General features: G+C 34.3%; 1 long non-coding RNA gene across 1 annotated transcript; it reads left to right on the top strand.

Annotated features, from left to right (window-relative positions):
* Positions 1-315: 315 nt before the first annotated feature.
* On the top strand, positions 316-6,479 carry LOC141405905 (uncharacterized). The gene is made up of 2 exons (XR_012413277.1): positions 316-5,591; positions 5,724-6,479. It is a non-coding gene; the product is annotated as an uncharacterized lncRNA (long non-coding RNA).
* The last annotated feature ends 2,267 nt before the right edge of the window (positions 6,480-8,746 follow it).

Below are 8,746 nucleotides of genomic sequence, written 5' to 3' on the forward strand. Positions count from 1 at the left end.
GGGGCCTAATTCTCGCCTACGTGATCGAGTTATTTCGATCGATATTTTCAGTATTTGGATTACGGCATCCGTTGTCGAATACACTTTCGAGTGGAATCTTGCGAGTTTTTGCCCGCCACAAAACTGCTGTCGAATTGATTATTTTTATGGCACAAAACGAACTTTAATGAAACATTTTGCAATAAAACTATTCAAAATCACATACTAATGAATTTTTCCAATAAAATGAGTAAAAAAACAAGTAAGAACAGACTATAGTCGGACGGGGCCGACCATGTGATACCCTATACCACTATCCCTGTGCACTAGCTTTCCGGGCTAGCTGTTATAAGATGTGCATTAGAAATTTTACCAATTTTCACACAAAAGTTTTGATCAATTTAACCCGCTAAATATTATCCGATCATACCGTTGACTTGCACGCTACTTCTTCATCTCAAACCAAAACTACGTTTAAAATTTCGCGCCGATCGGACTATTATTGCGACCTACAGAGCGGCTACAAAATCGAGCAAAAATTTTGTTTTTGGTCCATTTCATCCCTTTAACATTTCACGATCATCGCCAAAAACTAATCAGTTCTATTCTGGTCCAAACCCGACCTCCATACTAAATTTCGTGACAATCGGTCCATAATTGCGGCCTCTAGCTTGATTACAATTTTTAATGGACGGACAGACGGACGGACGGACGGACGGACACACATCGCTAAATCGCTTTATCTCGTCGAGATATGAAGTTTGGTATACCACATGAGGGGTCTACGACGAATATTTCGCGGCGTTACATGAATTTTTGGGAAAACAAACTTATTATACCCTTTTCCACATTGTGGTATAGGGTATAACTAGACAAAAAGGGACTCTTTCTTAAAAATTAAAAATATATTTCCAATACCAGAATGCGATTTTTATATTTTTACATATTTTCTATTATTTTATACAATTTTCATATTTTCATTTCATTTTACGAGCAACTTGCCGCACGGCAACTTGTTTGTTCGGAATATTTTGTGTTTACCATATTTTTTCATGGACCATAACAACACGTGGATTTTTTTAAAGAATATTTTTTCATGGACCATGACAAGCTTCACCATTCGATAACCGTATGTATAGATAACTTTTTTAAATAATTTCCACATTAAAAGGGACAGTCTATACAGTTGGATACTAAGCCCACCTGATTGTTATGATTGTTGTCAAAAACATTATTGTGATTTAATATACAAAGAAATTCAAATCACAATAGTATAAAATCTATTATGTTTCTTGTCAAAAGTTGTTAATAGAACTATGAATGGCCAACCGTCTATAGGCCTTGATAAAAGGGAATCAAAAAATTTCGATCGTTCGTAATTTGTCTTCGAACAAAAACTCGCTCGATAACGGATGCGAGAATTAGGCCCCTGATAATGTTGCTGTATGTTGTTTGTACCAAAGCAATCAATTTTAGTTTTAATTATTTGGTAGAATTTTCGGACTTCGCATTCGGATTTTCCTGTGGGCAAAATTCTCCTCTTTCATACGGGCAAAATGTGCCTCATCGAAATAATGGTTTTAGACCCCAAGTATGTTTGGACGAAATGTGTTTCAGACAATTTTGAGTCGATTGAGCAATGTCCGTCCGTTTGTCTGTCTGGCTGGCTGGAGCGGTACCTCCCCCACGAAAGTTCGAAAATGTTCGGAAAATTTATGCGCACGATAACTCTGAAGGGAGTAACCGATTCGGTCCATACCTTGCACATCGTCAACTGTGTACCAGACTTAGATAAGGTTTCAATATGGACTCAATTGGTCCACTCCTTCGGGTACCTCCCACACAAAATTTGGGAAAATTTCAGTTTAGGGTCATCTCTCGAATCGCTTTGTTTTTTGTTTAAGCAACTTTTACTCACTGTGCTCTATACGACGGTACCAGTTTCATCTGGGGCAAGTCCATACTTCCTGAGAAAATAGCCTGAAAGTTGAAAAAAAAAACCTTTATGACACCGTGTGAGGTGGATGGAGCCCAAGATAACTCTTGAACGGATCTGCAGATTCGATCCAAAATTTGGTCTTAGTAATATTTTGTCCAAACATAGTTGAAGTTCGGAGATAAGCCATATCGGTCCACTCCTTCAGGTACCTCTCCCACAAAAGTTCAAAAAGTTCGGAAAAATTGATCGTACGGTAACTCTTGAAGGGAGTGGCCGAATTGGCCATACTTTACACATCCTAATATATCTACCAGATATAGATAAGGTTCAAATACGGACTATATTTGTCCACTCTATCCGCTACCTCCCACACAAAATTTCGGATAATTTCACTTTGAGACCTGATATGGAATCACTTTGATTTTTGTTGAAGCAACTTGCATTCACTGCCTCAATTACGATGGTAAATGTTTTTTCAGGGGCAAATCCATATTTCTTCAGCAAACAGCCCGAAGGGTGTAAAAACCCCGTTGTCACCATATGTAGTGGCTGGAAATCCATACTTTTTAGTATCTCCTCCGCAAAACTTTTGATCTTTAATCCTAATCAATATTTCTGTCGGTTCTAACGCCCAACATTTTAAAACCCCCTAAATACATACGTTTTTGGTGAAAAATTGTTTCAATATACAGAGGCTGAGGGTATAGCTCTGTCTGTCTGACGGTATAGCTCTGATACCTTTTTACTTGTTCGCTTGAGTTTTCATGAAGTTGACAGTACCTTGCCATAGCGCTGTTAGTAATAAGAAGTGTTTCCGAGTATGATGCAGCTGTATCTGGTGATTGATGCTATCCGATGTTAAACTTTGGCTGCCACAAGGTAGTGACCTGAGTCGGTTTTTACACCTCGAATCTATAATGGTATTTTTGTTGTTGTTTTGCAACGCAGATAGATTCTTTCGTACATATATATTTTCAGTTATATGGGTTTGGTTCCTCTAAGTCTAGATTGAAGAATTTTACAACCTGGCCTGGCTGAGTGGGTTCAGCTGGGCAATTAAACACAATACGAATTGAGGCGTCTGCATAGTTCGGATCTTAATTGGGCTAAAACCACACGTGTTTGCTTTGGTAGCGTTCTTCTGCTGCAATGGATGGGAGGTACTACCCGAGTAAGGGATTCACACTGTACCTTTGTACTGCCTGCGCAGCTGCATTAGTGAGAATGCTATCCCAGCCTGCTTGATAGGCTCGTTGATTTGGAAGTTCTCGCCTTCTCGCCTGAAAATCACTCCTGAAGTGCATGGGTGGGGGAATCCTTTCCTTTTTACGGGGAGGGGAACATCTTGGTTTGCTTATGCATCGTAAAAATCTTCGTCTTTTCATGAAGATGATCCACTCGTGTCATGAGGAGGCAGCCTGTTGCAGTCCTCAGGGCTACATTCTGGCAGGTTTTAATATTCTTACACTTTTATTTCATAACACACAGTATTGTCACCCAGCGATTTGAATACATAGTTCTTACTTCTTATCTTGTCGCAAATAGCTGTGGATGACGCGGACAACTTAAACATGATATTGAAGGTTATATCCAATATCTTAAAGTAGTTAATGGTCGAAATCAGGACGCCAACGACCAATATGTTCAAGGGAGCCTCATTGCAGCCGTCCAGGTTGTGAACAGTGCGACAGTAGATTTTGCTTCAGATATTTTCATATTTCACAGATGGGAGAACTGCACTAAGTCAGCTATGTAAATACATATGTGTTTAACCTATCGCGTGTATGTATGTATGCTATCGGCGATAGAATAATAAATCGCCTACATTACGATCTCTTTGCCGTCTGAAGGGTGTGAAATTTAAACATTTTGGAGATATCACCACGCTTGACAGCACTCCCTGTTTCAATCTACTAGTGTTATATTCGTTATTTCTGAATCGTTGGCTGTATCGAAGGCCTTCGATAGGTCAAGAACCACTATGACTGTTCATTCTAACAGCCTGTTCAGATTTAGTCCTCGACAGTTACGTGTGGATATTAAGTTTAATGCTGTTGTGCTACTGATGATAGGAGAAAAATGTCTACCTTGCTTGGCTTCAATAGCGGGACTACCCTGCCAACTTTCCAGTTTACAATTGAGATTTCGTTTGCGCCCAACGCTGTGGATGATTTCGCGTTTCGGATCACATCTGCAACATTGCCCATAGTACTCGTATCTTGTAACAGTACCTCAATCGCACCTCTTCGGGTCTGCGACTGTCACTCCCTTATTTGAGACTGATTGAATCGTTGCCCACAATTTACTTAATCCTGTAACAATGTTCCATGGCTTCTGTTGATTTCTAGAGTAACAGTGAAGCTCATCACGCTTGTGGATAATACCGTCCGCCGCCTATACTGGGAATTTTGTCTAATTTCAGATATTCTTATGACTTGCTCTCCTGACACCCATGTGGCCCTTTTAATATCGCTGTGTTTTAATCTGGTTCTGCTAACATGTTTTTGACGTTTCAGTATGTATCACTCTGAAGACTAAAGGCCGATGTACATAAGCCGCTGGTTTTCTTGCTTAAGACATTTGTGGTAAAGGAATAAAGAAATGTCAGAACCACATTTGAATTTGTCTTTATTATCTTATTAGAAATGATTTAAGAAAGCCATGATTCTTATGTACCGAGGTCATAAGTTTTACGACAGTTCGCCCATAGATATTCTCCTTTTCAATTTTGGCTTAAAAATGTTATTAAATCGCTATACGCTCTTTCAAGACGGTCGTCCAGCTTTTATTGTAAATCTAGGGTGGATATATAGATGAGATATTTTAGCTTTCGGCTATTTGCCAAACGTATGTATGTATTGCTTCATTGAAATGGTATAGATAAACCATATGGAATAAATGACTCTTAATTTGTTTTACTTACGTAATGTTTACTTTTTTGATTTGATTGTAATTAATGAAATTAAAGTTAGCCTAAAAGTATGCTTTCACAATACATTTTCATATTTTGCTGAGCCCTTATGAATGCACGTACAGGAATTACGGGACATTTTCAATGAAAAATTACATGGAAACATTTCATTAAAAAATTAGGCAGACAATGTAATGGATCCATAGGTATGTTTGGAAGCCCACTCTAAGTTCGGTTATAAACGGAATTTTGTTACAATTTAATTTTCAATTTGGTCATTGTAATTAATCGCATTTTGCTTTGTACTAGAACCAACAAGAATTGGCATTTTTAATTTTTTTTTGACAAATTCATATGGGAATAGATTGTCAAAAAAAAAAAAATTTATTTAATATTAAAAAAAAACAAATTAAACAAAACAATCCAGCAGTTAACTTTTAGAAACAACTAAAATATGTTCCCCCTATGTTCCCATTACTAAAACCAATTTAAAGAAAAGGGCATTAAGGAAATAAACGTTATGAAACATAGGAATGAAATTGATTTAAAATTTTAGAAAACAAAAATCAATAATATGTTTTAATTTTAAAATACCTAAAAATATTTTTCCAACTCTTTTCTTTTTGCAATGAAATAAATAAATTCTAACACATTTGGTTTGTCTTTTTACGTACTGAACTTTACTGAACATTTTTTCTTCAGTAAAGTTTTGACAATTGTATAATTGAAATGTTGCTAAACATTACTGAAGAAACAATAAGTGTGTCTGCGTACTCGATAATTTGTAATAATTATTACTAATGTTTCTAAAATTGACAGTTGTTCAATGGAAAAGTTGCTGAAAAAAGTGTTTCAGCAACATTTAGTAAGTAAAAAGACACACCAAATGTTCAGTAAAGTTCAGTACGTAAAAGGACAAACCTATTGTTTTCCAAATAAAATTTTACACATTACATGAAAAAGAAAACTTAACAAACATATAATGGAAAACCCCATAAACAAAACATATTTTGTTTGTCTTTTTACGTACTGAACTTTACTGAACATTTTTTCTTCAGTAAAGTTTTGACAATTGTATAATTGAAATGTTGCTAAACATTACTGAAGAAACAATGTTCAGTAAAGTTCAGTACGTAAAAGGACAAACCTATTATTTTACAGAAAAAAACAAATTTTCAAAAAAGCAAAAACAATAATTACTGAAAAAAACTACCAATTACATTTTGAATAATTCAATATTTCTCACACACACGTCAAAGTCCTTAAAAATTCCAACAACAAAACAACTAAATTTTTCCCCAAATTTTCCAAAAATGACAAACAAACACACTGAATTCTATTAATAAATCGATTAATCTTAATTTATAATTTAAGCTAAATTTAATATAGCCTAATACTAAGAACAAAACAAAAACAATTCTTAAGAAAGCCCATAAAACCCCCCTACTTTAATAATGAATAAATATTGTATTTGTAAAATAAGTAACTGATAATTGAAAACGAAAATGAAAAAAAAAATAAAAAAAAAATTGTTGTTATTGAATGTATTTGTATAGAGAATTATTATGATTATGATACAAAACCAAACAAAAACAAAAAAAGAAATTATAATAATGAATAATAAATGATTAAAAACGAAAAACCAAAAAACTGAAAAATAATTATTGTTCAAAAAATGAAATAAATAAAAAAATTTAACTAAAAAAACACGGTTGCATTTTATTCTGTTACGTTCTGTTGGCAATGTATGGTAGAGGTTTGTAGCAGCAATTATCTCCAATTTAAGTAAGGAAAAACTTAAGCCCCTGATTTTTTGTTCCGAATTCGTACTCGATTACGGCATCTTTTTCACCGAGAGATGATCCCATCAATGTGTGTTCCTCAAACTAATCATACATTCAACAGAGTATGATGAAATTGTTGTTTTCTTTTCTTACACATCTTACGTTTATTGCATGTATTTAAATATGTTTTATTTAACAAGTAAAAGAGTTTTTTCTATCAATCATTTATCTTACTTATCAAGTAATATTATTTTATTTATATCATAAAATACAGTGGTTGCATATGTGATGATTAAGTGACTTATCAATATGGCTCTAAAGGTTGGAGCTTCTTAGGCGTATCCGATCAAATCCCAGGGAAGTGTTCCTCCTAAGAAAATATCGAATATCAAATTTGAAGGCTATTCAATTAAAATTGACCGAGTTATAGCAAAATCGGGGAAAGATATGTATGGTGGATATATCCAAATCTGAACTGATACACCGTCCGACAATTTTAAAAAAAATTTTGTTACACTTAAACCGGGCTATATACGTTTGAAACTATAGGCAAAATGGGACAAAACGTAATTTTTAATTTTTCGTTTTCTCATCGTTTTGACCTTTAAAAGATCAACATTTTTCAAAAAAATATTTTAAATACTTGGCTTTGGTGTCGTATTAGAGAGGAGAGTATAGGCTTTATATAATAATTATAAATTATTGCATTCCAGGATAAAGGACATCAAAAATTTCCTTGAAAAATTAAATCATAAAAAATCCTTTGAAAACATACTGCAATTTTCTTCAAAAAAAAAAAAAAAGAATATACGTTAATGTCCTTCAACACTTCCTGAAGTTTCAATGTTTTTAGTAAATTTTTTAGCGGAAAAGAAAAACATATTTTACTTTAAGATAAATTTTTTTATCTTTTTTATCTTTTATAAGCAGGCAATTTTAAGCGCCATAATTTTATTAAATTAACATTTTATATAAGGTCATACGTTGTTATCTGCAAATAACAAACTATATTATAAGTTTGGATAATTGGAAAAGCGAGTAAACTTTATTATGGAGTGCCCAATCAGTTCTGTCCAGTGTGGCCATTTTAGCATTTTCGCAGCTAAATTTAGCATTATTTTTTTGTATTTAGCCGCAAAATTTCCATTTAGCATTTAGCATTTTTCTTAGCATTTTTCAATATTAATTTAGCATTATTCTATCCACGAAATCAGAGATATTTTAGTAGTTTTTTATAAAAAATATGATAAATGTTGGTTGAATTGAGAAGAACTGATATGGAATAGTTAGTTTTTCTTCTTGTTACGAAAGTACCAATGTCACTATTTTAGGTGGAAAAGTTTTTTGACCACTGTCATCCCCAAATACTAATAATTCAGTCTTCTAAAAACTTGAAACTACCTGAAATCGGGCGATACCGTTATATGGGGGCTCTAGCACAACATGGGAATATGTACTAAATGTTCGATGGGGAAGTTATTACCTACTGCGAACTTTAAATCCAAGTTTGCCCGAAAATGTAAAAAAAAACTAAATCCGATGGTGCCCAAAAATGTGCATGTGACTGTGATTAATGTGAAGATGGTGCTTAACTACTTTGAACCAAAATGACACCCAAAAATAATTTAAATCAGTCGGTACCTTTTTATGGGGCCTATTCCAAAACTTTGACCTATGTCCCCAATTTTTAATGGAGGCGTTTTTTGACAACCCTAAATTCTAAGTTACGGCTAGTTCGGTCTGAAAATGTAGCTAAAACATAAAAGATACCCGAAATCGGTTGGTTCCGGTATATGGGGCTATTCCGAAAACATGAACCTATGTCCGCATTTTTTGGTAGATAGGTTTTTAATACCAATCTATAACTAAATCGGTCTAAAGATGTAGCTAAAAAAATAATCCAAAACGTGGACTCTGTGTCCACAACTTTTGGTGGAGAATGTTTTTGGAACCTTAAATACCAAATCATTGCCAGTTCAGCCTGAAAATGTAGCCAATAACAGCATTATACCTGAAATCGGCCGGTACCGTTTTATAGGGTCTGTATCAAAATATGTAATGATATAGTCCATTTTCGAACTTGACCTGCCTGCAAACAAAAGACGGATCTTTCTAAAAATTCTGTGTCTTATC

Source organism: Musca autumnalis, unplaced genomic scaffold, assembly GCF_047663935.1.
Source record: "Musca autumnalis isolate F117 unplaced genomic scaffold, ASM4766393v1 scaffold_5, whole genome shotgun sequence".
Taxonomy (NCBI): domain Eukaryota; kingdom Metazoa; phylum Arthropoda; class Insecta; order Diptera; family Muscidae; genus Musca; species Musca autumnalis.